This window comes from Salvelinus fontinalis, chromosome 9 (assembly GCF_029448725.1).
Source record: "Salvelinus fontinalis isolate EN_2023a chromosome 9, ASM2944872v1, whole genome shotgun sequence".
Taxonomy (NCBI): Eukaryota; Metazoa; Chordata; class Actinopteri; order Salmoniformes; family Salmonidae; genus Salvelinus; species Salvelinus fontinalis.
In genome coordinates this window covers 4,990,453-5,007,671 of record NC_074673.1, presented here as the reverse complement: position 1 = coordinate 5,007,671, position 17,219 = coordinate 4,990,453, and the positions used below count along the sequence as shown (strand labels likewise).

At 44.6% G+C, this 17,219-nt stretch overlaps 1 protein-coding gene and 1 non-coding gene across 9 annotated transcripts in view; both read right to left on the bottom strand.

Annotated features, from left to right (window-relative positions):
• The window catches only part of LOC129861938 (tight junction protein ZO-1-like), a 215,094-nt gene that overhangs the window by 121,285 nt on the left and 76,590 nt on the right, over positions 1-17,219 (bottom strand). The window contains exon 1 of one of the 8 annotated variants that reach the window (XM_055933156.1): positions 14,329-15,307. The exons of the other annotated variants lie outside the window; for them this stretch is intronic. The gene's annotated coding sequence lies outside the window, so the exon portion shown is untranslated. Of the gene's footprint in view, positions 1-14,328; positions 15,308-17,219 lie in introns of those variants that run through there. 8 annotated transcript variants of the gene reach the window in all.
• Positions 15,623-15,695, bottom strand: trnaa-ugc (transfer RNA alanine (anticodon UGC)). Its single transcript has one exon. It is a non-coding gene; the product is annotated as a tRNA-Ala (tRNA).

Sequence of the window (17,219 nt, the reverse complement as noted above, 5' to 3'; positions counted from 1 at the left end):
AACTTTATTAAAAGAAAGATTGGCTATGGGGATGCCTGGGTTCAGCTGAGCAGTTACTCTATATGGAAAAGTGTATTTATAGCCCAAGGTCGCCTGTCATCACCGTGTTATATCCAGCAGCATCACTATCTTACAGGTCCATAACTAAATCATTAGTGCTTACCTTCCAGAAGGGGAGGAAGATTGAGACTAAAGTCCCAAATGGAACCCTATTCCCTATATAGTGCACTACTTTAGACCAGGGCCCTATATATAGTGCACTACTTTAGACCAGAACCCTATATATAGTGCACTACTTTAGACCAGAGCCCTATAGAACCCTATTCCCTATATAGTGCACTACTTTTGACCAGAGCCCTATAGAACCCTATTCGTCCCCTGACTCTAGGGCCTACATGGACACTGACTCTAGGGCCTACATGGACACTGACTCTAGGGCCTACATGGACACTGACTCTAGGGCCTACATGGACACTGACTCTAGGGCCTACATGGACACTGACTCTAGGGCCTACATGGACACTGACTCTAGGGCCTACATGGACACTGACTCTAGGGCCTACATGGACACTGACTCTAGGGCCTACATGGACACTGACTCTAGGGCCTACATGGACACTGACTCTAGGGCCTACATGGAACAACTGATTTAAGGAAACTAGGTGTCACACAGTGACAGGTTTAACTATGTCCTGTGTTTAAGACCCTCTATCCATTGAGGCCACCAGTTCCCTAACCATTTGTGATCACTGCCCAGAATCTATTTCCAGTAGTCAGTGATAGCCAAGCCAGTGAGGACTGGAGGAGGGTCAGTACAAAGATGATAACAGAGAGGAATCAGAGATGAACCAGAGAGGAATCAGAGAGCTGGGGAGTCTGGCTTTTTCTGAGCCACATGTGCCAGGGAATCACCAGCAGCTCCTGAACTCAATCAGCCAAGTGGGAGTTATCAGTGGACCACAAGGAGAGCAGGAATATGCCGATAAGATTGTGTCTGTGTGTAATCCTCCCTCCCCTCCCTGGGCCCTGCCTCCCTCCCTTCCCTCCCTGGGCCCTGTCTCCCTCCTTTCCCTCCCTGGGCCCTGTCTCCCTCCTTTCCCTCCCTGGGCCCTGCCTCCCTCCCTTCCCTCCCTGGGCCCTGCCTCCCTCCTTTCCCTCCCTGGGCCCTGCCTCCCTCCCTTCCCTCCCTGGGCCCTGTCTCCCTCCTTTCCCTCCCTGGGCCCTGTCTCCCTCCTTTCCCTCCCTGGGCCCTGCCTCCCTCCCTTCTCTCCCTGGGCCCTGCCTCCCTCCCTTCTCTCCCTGGGCCCTGCCTCCCTCCCTTCTCTCCCTGGGCCCTGCCTCCCTCCTTTCCCTCCCTGGGCCCTGCCTCCCTCCTTTCCCTCCCTGGGCCCTGCCTCCCTCCCTTCTCTCCCTGGGCCCTGCCTCCCTCCCTTCTCTCCCTGGGCCCTGCCTCCCTCCTTTCCCTCCCTGGGCCCTGCCTCCCTCCCTTCTCTCCCTGGGCCCTGTCTCCCTCCTTTCCCTCCCTGGGCCCTGTCTCCCTCCTTTCCCTCCCTGGGCCCTGTCTCCCTCCTTTCCCTCCCTGGGCCCTGTCTCCCTCCTTTCCCTCCCTGGGCCCTGCCTCCCTCCTTTCCCTCCCTGGGCCCTGCCTCCCTCCTTTCCCTCCCTGGGCCCTGCCTCCCTCCCTTCTCTCCCTGGGCCCGTCATGTGTCTGCAGACTCTACTTGCCCGTTCTGCTGCTGTGTGGGTCGTGAGTCTGCAGACTCTACTCGCCCAATGCACACGATAACCCGTTGTGTAGTTTAGTCATATTTTGTTCTTTTAAAATCCATCAGTCGTCGACTTGGTTGTAAAAGTGTTCCAACAGGAGAAACACTATAGACTCCCGTACAAGACTCCCGTACAAGACTCCCGTACAAGACTCCCGTACGCCAATTGTTGGGCTCATTGTAATTACTATCACTGTCTTCTTAAGACTCATTTGTATTTATGTCAATTGTGAATGGGGTCATTGCATATACTCAAATGCAACACAGAAGATAGAATGTGTGTGTGTGTGTGTGTGTGTGTGTGTGTGTGTGTGTGTGTGTAATAATTATAATGTAACAACACCAATAATAATAACAACACTACATTTTGCTACTTCCTTGTTTACAGAGATGGACGTGCAGCAGGCGAACCCAGTGATCCTACTGGTCCCCTGTATTTTTGCCATTTATAAAAGTGTTATTCAATTTGTTTCTCTGGGCTATAGTAATAAAGGCGAAATTCAATATTTTTATCAAATCATTGAGAAAAAAAAATATATATATATATATATTATATCTAAAGGGGACTGAGAATTCTAAATCAAATAGCTAAATGATCCATCATAGTATGACCATCTTAAAACAATTCCATATCATCTACAGTTGTGACACAGCAACTCCAGCAAGCATTTAAAAAGGCAGGCTGCTTATGCACCCACATCAAAAAGATGCTCAAGACCTCACTGCAGCCCTTTCATATTACACTGCAAAGGACATGATGCCATTTCCTATTGTTGAGAGGCCTGGCTTTCTGAGGCTGATAAAGGTTGCCGTGCCTCACTACAAAGTGGCCATCACAAAACAGTATTTTCCAAGACTGAAATCGCAAACCTGTACAACCAGGTTAAAGTTGATGTTGGAAAAAGTTTGGCTCAAAGGCACATGGTTTGCTGCAACTACTGACCTCTGGACCGGTGAAAGCTAGGGGGTGGGTAACCCTACATCAGCTTCACTATCCGTTACCTCGACCCAGACTGGCAACTGGAATCAAACTGCCTGGAATCACAGTTCCAGAAAGATCACTCGGCTCACATCAGAGTTTTTTGAGAATATGCTAGAAGAGTTGGGGGGGGGGGGGGGGAGTCAACAAGAAAGAACGGGTCTGTATAACCACAGACAAAGCAACCCATCTCAAAGGCTCTGAAAAATTCAGAGTTGACACAGCAGTCAAGGCCTGCCGTCATCTGGTCCAAGACTTCTCACGGAGCTGGAAGGAGAGAACTGAGAGAAAAGCAAGCTGCCCTCAACATGCCACAGAAGGCTCTGATCCATGATGTGGTGACCCGATGGGGGATCTACACACAAGATGCTTGAGTGTTTCCTCAGCCAACAGCAGCCCGTCGGTGCGAAACACTGGCTAGAGAAAGAGGAACACGGAATCTGATGACCCAAGGATACCGACATAAGTGTCATGGAACAACTGTGCCAGCTCCTGGAACCGCTGAGCTCCTGGAACCGCTGAGCTCCTGGAACCGCTGAGCTCCTGGAACCGCTGAGCTCCTGGAACCGCTGAGCTCCTGGAACCGCTGAGCTTGAAGCTGGCAGCTGTATCCAGGAGGCCTTGAAGCTGGCAGCTGTATCCAGGAGGCCTTGAAGCTGGCAGCTGTATCCAGGAGGCCTTGAAGCTGGCAGCTGTATCCAGGAGACCTTGAAGCTGGCAGCTGTATCCAGGAGGCCTTGAAGCTGGCAGCTGTATCCAGGAAGCCTTGAAGCTGGCAGCTGTATCCAGGAGGGCTTGAAGCTGGCAGCTGTATCCAGGAGGCCTTGAAGCTGGCAGCTGTATCCAGGAGGCCTTGAAGCTGGCAGCTGTATCCAGGAGGGCTTGAAGCTGGCAGCTGTATCCAGGAGGCCTTGAAGCTGGCAGCTGTATCCAGGAGACCTTGAAGCTGGCAGCTGTATCCAGTAGGCCTTGAAGCTGGCAGCTGTATCCAGGAGGCCTTGAAGCTGGCAGCTGTATCCAGGAGGGCTTGAAGCTGGCAGCTGTATCCAGGAGGCCTTGAAGCTGGCAGCTGTATCCAGGAGACCTTGAAGCTGGCAGCTGTATCCAGTAGGCCTTGAAGCTGGCAGCTGTATCCAGGAGGCCTTGAAGCTGGCAGCTGTATCCAGGAGGCCTTGAAGCTGGCAGCTGTGTCTAGGAGGCCTTGAAGCTGGCAGCTGTATCCAGGAGACCTTGAAGCTGGCAGCTGTATCCAGGAGACCTTGAAGCTGGCACAAGTCAGGGAAGAACCACAAAGCACCAGAAGCACCTCCACCACCAACACCCCCACAGCGGCATCGGAGGGGAAAGGCCTGGCTGGGTTGCTGAGGAAGATCCCCTCTCTGTTGCCTTGTTGAGGTAAAGAGGGTCAGATTCCAACCCCCCCCCCCCCCCCCCCCCCCCCCCCCAGAAGACAGAGTGAGAGAAGAGATCAAGGACTACCTGTCTCTGCCACCCATTCCAGCAGAAGAGGAGCCACTGGTGTGGTGTAGGGGCCCTGCATCAGAGCTGCCTCACCTTGCCAGGGCTGTCAGGAAGCTTTTCGTGTATCCCAGCAGCCAGCGTGCCATCAGAGAAGAGTGTTCAGTGCCAGCGGGCACATTGTCTCCCCTCGCAGATCACTACTTAAACCGGACAAATTAAATATGCTGACATTTTTACATTTCAATCTCAAATAAACAAAGATGCATTACATAGACCGGCAGCACCTGGTTTCTTTATGAAGGAGAGAACGGACATACAATCAAAGCTGTTCATTTGATTAGTTGACATATTTTGTGTTGTTATTTTAATGTCAACACCTGCACATTGGATGTGTTTACATATGGTTCTATTGTCCTTACATGCACATTGGATGTGTTTACATATGGTTGTATTGTCCTTACATGCACATTGGATGTGTTTACATATGGTTCTATTGTCCTTACATGCACATTGGATGTGTTTACATATGGTTGTATTGTCCTTACATGCACATTGGATGTGTTTACATATGCTTGTATTGTCCTTACATGCACATTGGATGTGTTTACATATGCTTGTATTGTCCTTACATGCACATTGGATGTGTTTACATATGGTTGTATTGTCCTTACATGCACATTGGATGTGTTTACATATGCTTGTGTTCATTAAAACCTGCACTAGGGAAAGGTTTTACCTCTCATGGCCACATGGCACCATCTTTAATGTTAAACGTTATTATTTTAATGTTTATGCACACCAAAAAGTGCATAGTGCTGCTAATTACACTTGTTGTTTGTTGATTTTCAATATAAAACTTGATGAAATGATTTCAGTGTGTCAGTACTTTTTGAACATTTCCAGCAAATTTTAACAATAATAATACTGATAACACCGATAACACTGAGAGCACGGATAATACCGATAGTACTGATAACAGAGTACCGATAACACTGATAATACTGAATACACCGATAACACTGATAACACTGATAATACTGAATACACTGATAACACTGATAACACCGATAGTACTGATAGTACCGATAACACTGATAATACTGATAGTACCGATAACACTGATACTACTGATAGTACCGATAACACTGATACTACTGATAACACTGATAACACTGATACTACTGATAGTACCGATAACACTGATACTACTGATAATACTGATAACACCGATAACACTGATAACACCGATAACACTGAGAGTACTGATAACACTGATAACACAGAGTACCGATAACACTGATACTACTGATAACACCGATAACACTGATACTACTGATAACACCGATAGTACTGATAACAGAGTACCGATAACACTGATAATACCGATAACACAGAGTACCGATACCACTGATAACACTGATAGTACCGATACCACTGATACCACTGATAACACCGATACCACTGATAACACCGATAACACTGATAACACCGATAGTACTGATAGTACTGAGAGTACCGATACCACTGATAGTACCGATACCACTGATAGTACCGATACCACTGATACCACCGATACCACTGATAATACCGATACCACTGATAGTACCGATACCACTGATAGTACCGATACCACTGATAGTACCGATACCACTGATAGTACCGATACCACTGATAGTACCGATACCACTGATAGTACCGATACCACTGATAGTACCGATACCACTGATAGTACCGATACCACTGATAGTACCGATACCACTGATAGTACCGATACCACTGATAACACCGATAACACCGATACCACTGATAACACCGATAACACTGATAGTACCGATACCACCGATAGTACCGATAGTACTGAGAGTACCGATACCACTGATAATACCGATAACACTGATAACACCGATAACACTGATAACACCGATAACACTGATAACACCGATAGTACCGATAGTACTGAGAGTACCGATACCACTGATAGTACTGATAGTACTGATAACACCGATAACACCGATAACACTGATAACACCGATACCACTGATAACACCGATACCACCGATACCACTGATAACACCGATACCACCGATACCACTGATAACACCGATACCACTGATAATACCGATAGTACTGATAACACCGATAACACCGATAGTACCGATACCACCGATAGTACCGATAGTACTGAGAGTACCGATACCACTGATAGTACTGATAACACCGATAACACCGATACCACTGATAACACCGATAACACCGATAGTACCGATACCACCGATAGTACTGAGAGTACCGATACCACCGATAGTACTGATAACACCGATAACACCGATACCACTGATAGTACCGATACCACTGATAGTACCGATACCACTGATAGTACCGATAGTACTGAGAGTACCGATACCACTGATAATACCGATACCACTGATAATACCGTTAACACCGATAACACCGATAACACTGATAATACCGTTAACACCGATAACACCGATAACCGTGATCATTTTGGTCACCAGAATCGTGACATGAAATGTTCATACCGTTTCATCTCTACTAGGCAGCGCCCCGTTATCGTCGTCCTGGCAGTTCTAAAAACTTTGCAAGGCATGTCACTTTGCCCATCTCTTCACACCACCCAGAATGCACTGTTTCTTAACCACAACGGGATAGATCTACACAGAATTAATGTGGGAATGAATATCACTGAATGACCAAAATATTGTAATAAAGTAGATTAGTGCCATTGAAGGCATGTATCAAATTGTTGCTTAAATGAAACTCCCAAAGTCATCCAATCTTTGTTATAAATTTGAAGCAGTAGCCTAGCCGCGTGTGGTAAAACTAGATAATAATTTCAGCACCGTTTTGATTGGGGGACAGCGCCATCACGCTGCTTTGAGACAAGCGTTGGGACTTGGCTTGATAAATCAATGTCAGATCTCCGTTTTGGATATTGGTTAGGCTACAATGTGGCTGTGGAAACGTTAGCTAAGTTGTGCTACTCGTGATCATATGGTCTAGTTGGCTCATTAATTACAACGTTTAGCCACGTTATGTAGTTTAACAAGTGGATTATTTTTTCACTCTTTACTCGGGAGTCCCGGCTGTGGTCTACTCCCGAACAACAGCCTTTGACTTCACGGACTTGCCAGATAGTCAATCGATGTGATTTTTATTTCACTGAATGTCCGTCGGTATAGTGCTATTAGGGTCATCTGTTTCTGGCTGGGCATATAAGTGGAGGTGGTATAGCTTATCTATGTGTTTGCACATCTTACACTTATCATAAACATTTAGCATGCTATAATGTAGCCTAAATCCCTGATCAGAAACATTTAGCATGCTATAATGTAGCCTAAATCACTGATCAGAAACATTTAGCGTGCTATAATGTAGCCTAAATCCCTGATCAGAAATATTTAGCATCCTATAATGTAGTCTAAATCCCTGATCAGAAACATTTAGCATGCTATAATGTAGCCTAAATCACTGATCAGAAACATTTAGCGTGCTATAATGTAGCCTAAATCCCTGATCAGAAATATTTAGCATCCTATAATGTAGTCTAAATCCCTGATCAGAAATATTTAGCATCCTATAATGTAGTCTAAATCCCTGATCAGAAACATTTAGCGTGCTATAATGTAGTCTAAATCCCTGATCAGAAATATTTAGCATTCTATAATGTAGTCTAAATCCCTGATCAGAAATATTTAGCATCCTATAATGTAGTCTAAATCCCTGATAAGAAACATTTAGCATGCTATAATGTAGCCTAAATCCCTGATCAGAAACATTTAGCGTGCTATAATGTAGTCTAAATCCCTGATCAGAAACATTTAGCGTGCTATAATGTAGCCTAAATCACTGATCAGAAACATTTAGCGTGCTATAATGTAGTCTAAATCCCTGATCAGAAATATTTAGCATCCTATAATGTAGTCTAAATCCCTGATCAGAAATATTTAGCATCCTATAATGTAGTCTAAATACCTGATCAGAAACATTTAGCGTGCTATAATGTAGTCTAAATCCCTGATCAGAAATATTTAGCGTGCTATAATGTAGCCTAAATCCCTGATCAGAAACATTTAGCATGCTATAATGTAGCCTAAATCAAGTGTAGGACTATTATTTTCATGATGAAGATTAGACCTTACAAAGTGGAGAGGGCAGGAAATAGATTCAGCGTGGATCAAAAAAGCATGGACTTCAGGCGTTTCAAAATGTCACTTTTTTAAGCAGTTTTACACATTCCTGTGATACACGTCATGTGGGAAAAATATTATTTGTATTTTACTCTGTCATATTCCCGAGTGGCGCAGCGGTCTAAGGCACTGCATCTCAGTGGTAGAGGCGTCACTACAGACCCTGGTTTGATCTTGGGCTGTATCACAACCGGCCGTGATCAGGAGTCCCACAGGGCGGTGCACAACTGGCCCAGCGTCGTCCGGGTTAAGGGAGGGTTTGGCCGGGGTAGGCCGTCATTTTAAAATAAGAATTTGTTCTTAACTGACTTGCCTTGTTAAATAAAAAATAATAATAATAATATTCATACCATAATATATACAGTAGGCAAACTGCCTGGTGTAGCCTAGTGCTAATCTGTGAGATAACAAAAGACACCATTGGTAAATTTTCAATTAGTTAGCCTTCTATTTTTTTCAGACTTTGAAACATTTATTAAATCACTAGCAAGCCTACTTTGAGCGAGCACGAAAACATTTCTTAGTTAAATTGGCGTAACAGGAAATTTGGCTGGCGTTCTTCTAATAAAACAAAAATGTCAGCTCATTATGGAGGCTGTTTTAACGGTGAAGATCATACCCACAGGAAGTAGTTTTGGTTTGCTGCTCTTTACAATTCCAACTACTGAATCCTGCAAGACATGGCTCTTAATTATACAACTACATTTGTTTGTTTGTTGCTAAAGCAGAGACGCTGAAAAAAAATGGTTTTGCCCACGCTAAAAGACATCTATATCGGTACACTAATACTAGTAAAGGCCAAGTGCACTACTTTTGTGGGGAAAAAAACATATATATTTTTATCATTTTTATTACATAAGATGTGTTTTAAATATAGAGAATAGGCCATCTGTTTCTATTCTTCCCGACTAGTTATTATGGACATGGTTTTGTGATTTCACAACTGTGTTACAGCTCTCATAATATGTAAATTAGGTAATGGTGACTTTTTTAAAAAATTTATTCAGAATTTTCAGGGGATGCTGCAGCAGCCCTACTTCCTGTAGCTATGGTGAAGAATAAATGTTGTACTCCCCTCTCTCTTTGTGTTGAGAAGTAATAGAACGATGTCTGTTCAAGACAGTAGTAGAAAGGACAGCAGGGAGGGCTGGGAAGAGAGAGAGAGAGGGAGAGCATGACAGAGAGAGAGAGAGAGAGAGAGAGAGAGAGAGGGAGAGCATGACAGAGAGAGAGAGAGAGAGAGAGAGAGAGAGAGAGAGAGGGAGAGCATGACAGAGAGAGAGAGAGAGAGAGAGAGAGAGAGAGAGAGAGAGAGAGAGAGAGAGAGAGAGAGAGAGAGAGGAGAGAGGGAGCATGACAGAGAGAGCGAGAGAGAGAGAGAGAGAGAGAGAGAGAGGGAGAGCATGACAGAGAGAGCGAGAGAGAGCATGACAGAGAGAACGAGAGAGGGAGAGAGAGAGAGAGAGAAAGAGAGGGAGAGCGAGAGAGAGAGAGAGAGAGAGAGAGAGAGAGAGAGAGAGCATGACAGAGAGAACGAGAGAGGGAGAGAGAGAGAGAGAGAGAAGGAGAGCATGACAGAGAGAACGAGAGAGGGAGAGAGAGAGGGAGAGCATGACAGAGAGAACGAGGGAGGGAGAGAGAGAGAGAGAGAGAGAGAGAGAGGGAGAGCATGACAGAGAGAGAGAGAGAGAGAGAGAGAGCATGACCGTCTGACCACACTGGGTTGGAATGCAGTGAGTCTTATCCTTTTCATAACTCTCCAGTCGACCTCATAGAGCGAAGTGAAGCAACTTGACGTCCCCTAGATTCAACTCCACACTTGAACTCTTTTCCTTCCACCTTCATATTGTGTGTGTGTGCGTGTGTGCGTGTTCCTCTCCAGCCGATAGTGCAGTAATCAGAAAGGGAATTACGTGTTGTTGACGTGGAGGAGACTCACTCAGTCAGCACAAAATAATGAGAGGATACACTAAAATAAACCATTCAACTCCTGAAGATTTGAATCTACTTGTCTGATTACGGGCTAAATAAAAGAAATATGCCAATACATATTGATACAAAGGAGACTTAAATAAACGTAGCCTACACAAGGGAATTGAGCCTCACAAAATGACCTAAAATAGATGTTCATGGACAACCAATCACGTCTATAGCGCCTAGCAACGTCTATTAGGCCTTGCATAGATTTAGATCCAACCACCTGACAGGTGTGACATATCAAGAAGCTGATTAAACAGCATGGTCATTACACAGGTGCACCTTGTGCGGGGGACAATAAAAGGCTTCTCTAAAATGTTTTGTCTCACAACACAATGACACAGATGTCTTAAATTGAGGGAGCGTGCAATTGGTATGCTGACTGCAGGAATGTCCACCAGAGCTGTTGCCAGAGAATTTTATGTTAATTTCTCTACCATAAGCCGCTTCCAACGTTGTTTTAGAGAATTTGACAGTACATCCAACTGGGCTCACTACTGCAGACCATGTGTATCCACGCAAGCCCAGTACCTCCACATCCGGCTTCTACACCTGCGGGATCATCTTAGACCAGTCACCTAGACATCTGATGAAACAGGAATATTTCTGTCTGTAATAAAACCCTTTTGTGGAGAAAAACGAATTCTGATTAGCTGGGCCTGGCTCCCCAGTGGGTGGGCCTGGCTCCCCGGTGGGTGGGCCTAGCTCCCCGGTGGGTGGGCCTGGCTCCCCAGTGGGTGGGCCTGGCTCCCCAGTGGGTGGGCCTAGCTCCCCAGTGGGTGGGCCTAGCTCCCCAGTGGGTGGGTCTATGCCCTCCCAGGCCCACCCATGGCTGCGCTCATGCCCAATCATGTGAAATCCATAGATAGGGGCCAATGATTTTATTTCAAAGTGACTAATTTACTTATATGAACTATAACTCAGTGAAATATTTGAAATTGTTGCATGGTGCATTTATATATATATTTTTTGTTATTTTTATTCATTTATACAGTGCATTTGGATATATTCAGACTACTTGACTTTTTCAACATTTTGTTACGATGCAGCTTCATTCTAAAATGTATACAATTATTATTTTTTTTCCCTCTCATCAATCTACACACAATACGCCATAATGACAAAGCGAAAACAGGAATTCAGACCCTTCGCTATGAGACTCAAAATGGAGCTCAGGTGCATCCTGTTTCCATTGCTCATCCTTGAGATGTTTCTACAACTTGATTGGAGTCCACCTGTGGTAAATTCAATTGATTGGACATGATTTGGTCCCACAGTTGACAGTGCATGTCAGAGGAAAAAAACCAAGCCATGAGGTCGAAGGAATTGTCCGTAGAGCTCCGAGACAGGATTGTGTCGAGGCAAAGATCTGGGGAAGGGTACCAAAACATTTCAGCAGCATTGAAGGTCCCCAAGAACACAGTGGCCTCCATCATTCTAAAATGGAAGAAGTTTGAAACCACCAAGACTATTCCTAGAGCTGACTGCCCGGCCAAACTGAGCTATTGGGGGAGAAGGGTATTGGTCAGGGAGGTGACCAAGAACCTAATGGTCACTGTGACAGAGCTCCAGAGTTCCTCTGTGGAGATGGGAGAGCCTTCCAGAAGGACAACCATCTCTGCAGCACTCCACCAATCAGGCCTTTATGGTACAGTGGCCAGACAGAAGCCACTTCTCAGTAAAAGGCACATGACAGCCCACTTGAGTTTGCCAACAATCACCTAAATGACTCTCAGACCATGAGAAACAAGATTCTCTGGCCTGAATGCCAAGCATCACATCTGGAGGAAACCTGGCACCATCCCTACGGTGAAGCATGGTGGTGGCAGCATCATGTTGTGGGGATGTTTTTCAGTGGCAGGGACTGGGAGACTAGTCAGGATCGAGGCAAAGATGAACAGAGTAAAGTACAGAGAGATCCTTAACGAAAACCTGCTCCAGAGCGCTCAGGACCTCAGACCGGGGCAAAGGTACACCTACCAACAGGAAAATGAACCTAAGCACACAGCCAAGACAACGCAGGAGTGGCTTTGGGACAAGTCTCTGAATGTGTTGCCCAGCCAGAAGACACACATACTTAGTCATACTGAGATGACAATGTAATGAAATAAATAAAAACAGCCTGTTTTTAAACACTGCTAGTCTGATGCTCCCTTAGAACAGACTATGGGAGGCGCACAGTACTACATAGAGACATGACTACATGGAACTCTATTCCACAGTACTACATAGAGACATGACTACATAGAACTCTATTCCACATCAAGTAACTGAAGCAAGCAGTACAATTAGATTATTATTTTTTAAACATAAAAATACACGTCTTGTATTTGTTTGTTAAATGCAATATGCTCTGTTGACTTTACCGGAAATATGTTGCTCTCCGCTTTTGTGATGAAACACAGGTGTAGTTGAATTTACTCTGCCGCTGTGTCTTATTGTTTTGGCCTTAGACCAATATATTACAGTGGCAAGGAATATGAACTAAACAGCTTACAGAGCAAACACAAACTATTTTTTCCCTGGCTTGGCTTCCCCAGTGATTTTACCCACACACCGCCGCTACTGTAATGTAGCAGGTTAGGAGACTGTTAAAGGTTAGGAAAAGGGTTAGGGTTTACAAAAATCCTTTCCTAACCTGCTACGATCAATTTGTATCTATGTGGCGTGAAAAGAGTGTGTCTCCTTCACATACACACAAGTCAAAAGGTCACAATGACAAGTCCTATACTGCATTCAAAACAACTGGGAACTCTGGAGGGAAGAAAAAAACCGAATATAACTCAGAATTCCAATTCAGGAAACTCAGGCATCTTTATAGACCTCAAGTCTTTACGAGCTGAAGATCACTGCCGTTGTGATTTTTTCCCCCCTAGTTCCTAGTTGTCTTGAAAGCACCAGTAGCCTCTTGTCCTCCATGTAACCTAGTTGGTAAAGTTACCGTGGATACAGGACAACGCCCAACGGGGCAGGACTCCTGTTGGGAGGACTGATGACAGATGCTGCCTGACCATCTATATTCAACAGGTGACGGAGGTAGTTAGATATAACCATACTTAACTAGCCTGTTATAAATATAATGGTTACCTAGACAATCCCCAATCAAACATTCACTAGCTAACCCCTCTAACGTGATCTAAACAGCTGACTGTGTAACGCTATTTTAGCCAGCTTGCTCACCAGCATAGCAGCTAATCTGTGTTCTTTAACATCGAGGCGATATTTAGCCATGTAGTTACAATCTAACTTAAACATCTCAGTATACAATGTAGCAAACTACATGCATTACCTGGCTAACTTAGGTGAAGTTGGTGTTTTGATTCATTGCTGCCTGAACTATACGGCCAACTATATTAGCTAGCATCAACAGTCACATAGTGTAGCTCAAGCACAGCTGACATTAGCAACAACAGACTTTAAACTGAGAGACAGGTGCTTGGTTCTGGGGGTAAGACCTTCCACACACACCGCTGAAATGTGCAGAGTAAAGATGCTGTGTCATAATTCAACCACCATGCTTGTCCTAAGTTTATGGGCGTATTTTGTATGATTTCTTACCACACACACACAACACAGCGAACTAGCTAGCTTTTTTTACAGGCGCTACCTTCGCTTCGGTTAGAAGGAACCGTGGCCGACATTTTGTTACTCCCGGTGAAATCAAGCAGTCCTGGCTAACACAACGGCAACATTATGTCACCTAGAGTCGCTGTCAACACGCCATGCCAAGTGGTTTTATCTCCTCGGCCGTTGGCTAATCAACCTAACAATTGGATTTGAAAAGGTCGCTGGCTTAGCCTAGCTTAGCCAGGTAGCTAGCTATATAAACGAGTGGTAGTGAATGGTCTCGCAAATCGCAGCGGCACTACACACACGGTCTTCTCTCTCTCAAGCTGAAACTAACTAGAAGTCCATATGTATTCATAAATGTATTCACCTTATTTGGTGTACTGGTCCTTATAATGTATGGGTGAAATCCTTTTAGGAAAGGAATAGATGATTTGTCCCGCGTGTCTCCAGAGCAGCCGCACTGCAAAAGGCAGGCACAGGATGCCTTTCCCCTCTACCAGTACCGTTCGGGTTTCTTCTCAACAGCGCGGCTACAGTGACCGGTCTGCCTGGGATAGACCAATGCTTTTCTCCGGTGGTGGACTAGATGGGTACGTGGAAAGTAACGCAGCATCACGCGTCATTCCACTGTAAACACGTTTTTTTGTTACAAGGTCGAGAACCCACGCCACAGCATCAGCATAATTATCGCGCATTGAGGTCAACTGAGCTAATAATACGATTTTCTGTCATTAGACTATCTTTCAAACGGCACACTTAACCTGCAATATGACATGCATGCAAATGAATCAGGATGAATTTCTAGAGAAAATTATGTTTGTCTGTGTAAGGACAGGAGGACAAATGGGCTGGTCCATCTTTCACAGTTATTAACAGCTAACTAGCTGTGGGCCTGTCAAACTTTTTTTGTGCAAAATTATAATTATCTGGCTTAAAGAGTAACATGGGCTGATGTTTGGGCCAGCAGGGAAAATAATGGACGGTTGTGGGGGCCTCAGGGGGAAATAATGGACTGTTTTGGGGGCCTCAGGGGAAAAAATGGTCCAGTGTGTTAGAAATGCCAGCGCCTATTTCTGGTCCCAGTCCGCCCCTGTGTGTGTGAATAAAAGCCTACAGCACAAAACAGAATTGTGTGTGCTTGTCCAAAAAATTATACTCACTGAACTTCCCTCAACTCTTGTCTAAACAAGACAGAAGGTCAATAAATATAAAAATATGTATACCCCTATAGTCATACAAAGTGCCCATTTTGGGCATTCTTGAAATAGAAAGGGTGCATCAAGAGATTGCATCCTGCAAAATGTCAAACAAATTAATATAATAAATCAGGGCGTACAGTAATTGCATCATTCAATAAGCCAAACAAATATGATAGTGGTTATCGATTTTTGAAGGCCAGAAAAGTCACTCTTCGTTTGGCTTATGCCTTATCGATTTAAACCTTTCACTACACTTGTCACTTTTCCATTATGCAGTTCCACCGATCCCTAGGATTGCATAGATTTGCCATCAATCAAGCCCACGGCAATAAAATAAGAAAGCCAATGATTGTTTATTACAGTACATTTAAGTCATTTAGCAGACGCTCTTATCCAGAGCGACTTACAAATTGGAAAGTTCATACATATTCATCCTGGTCCCCCTGTGGGAATTGAACCCTGTTCCCCCCGTGGGAATTGAACCCACAACCCTGGCGTTGCAAGCGCCATGCTCTACCAACTGAGCCACACGGGACCGTGTACAAAACACTGCAAAGAGATACTGTACTGTCGTAGGGGAGGCGGGCTCTGCTCTGTGGACAAGAAAGTGTTTCGTCTTCAATAGAGCAGGCCGCCTGCTCTTACTCACTCAGTTTGATTAGAGAAGATGTGCAGGGAGAATAATGTGGATGAGACTAAGCCTGTATACAAACAGATCTGTAACAAGTCTACACCATCCGTTTAGTTAGGCAATCAATCGGATTTATTTTATAAAGCCCTTTTCTACATCGTCAGTAGTCACAAAGTGCTTTACAGAAACCCAGCTTAAAACCCTCAGAGTGCAAGCAATGCAGAAGCACAGTGGCCAGGAAAGAACTCCCTAGAACGCAGGAACCTAGGAAGAAACCTAGAGAGGAACCAGATCATGCATGCAGATTGTAACACTCAACATCAGTAGGTGCCTGCACAAAAATATATTGACCAAGAAGATAGATTAAATGCTGCAGGCAATTTTGTTTTCATATTTTTTTTTTCTTTCATTTTGACAACCTAACAAATCATTAATGAACCGCATAGGAAAGTAATAGTAGTTTAATTGCAGTGGATGATAAATACAGTGATACATTTGTAACACTGTATCAGCAGAAATGCTGACTTCAATTAATATGTAGGTAGGCCTTTGTGTAGACAAAATAATGGTGTGCCACATATTCCCAGATACCCAGAGTACCCTAATATTGAGTACCCTGAGTACCCTAATCCACTTGAACTTTGTGCAATACTTTCACACTGCTGCTGCTGCAAGCACTTTTGTCAAGTATTCCACTAAGGAATAGAAGCGCATTAAAGTGTCATATCGTGTTTGCTTCTATAAACATCTTCTCTCGATAGTTAAATATTTACTCCTGGGAATAATAAGGAAGCGTAAAAGAAGGTGTTGGTTGGTTTGTTGTGTTCCCGAATGATCGTTTTGGATTTATTCATGGCAGTAAATATTGAACATCCATTACGGTTTTGACCCAGTCCTGGTGCTCCTCCTGTTGTTGGGTCACGTCCCAAATGGCACCCTATGCCCTATATAGTGTGCTACTTTTCAACAGAACCCTATGGGCTAAGGTAGTGCACTATATAGGGTGCCATTTGGGATGCAGGCTTGGTCTCTACATGATTTAGTGGAGAGGTTGAGCCTCCATAATTAAGACCTTTCACTTAGCACTGGCGGGCTAATCTTCATTCACTTATCTCACAGCAGATGGCTAACATGCATGTTGCAGTGTGTGTGTGTGTGTGTGTGTGTGTGTGTGTGTGTGTGTGTGTGTGTGTGTGTGTGTGTGTGTGTGTGTGTGTGTGTGTGTGTGTGTGTGCCCTGTATTACTGTCCTCGTGGGTACAGGAAATCCCCAAAAGTCCTCACAACGATAGTAAAACAAGGAAAATTCGCCCTCATAGGGACATTTCCCAGGTCCCCACGAGGACAATGGCTATTTTAGGCTTAGTGGTTAGGTTTAGATTTAGGGGTTATGGTTAGGTTTACGATTATGGGTTAGGGAAAATAGGAT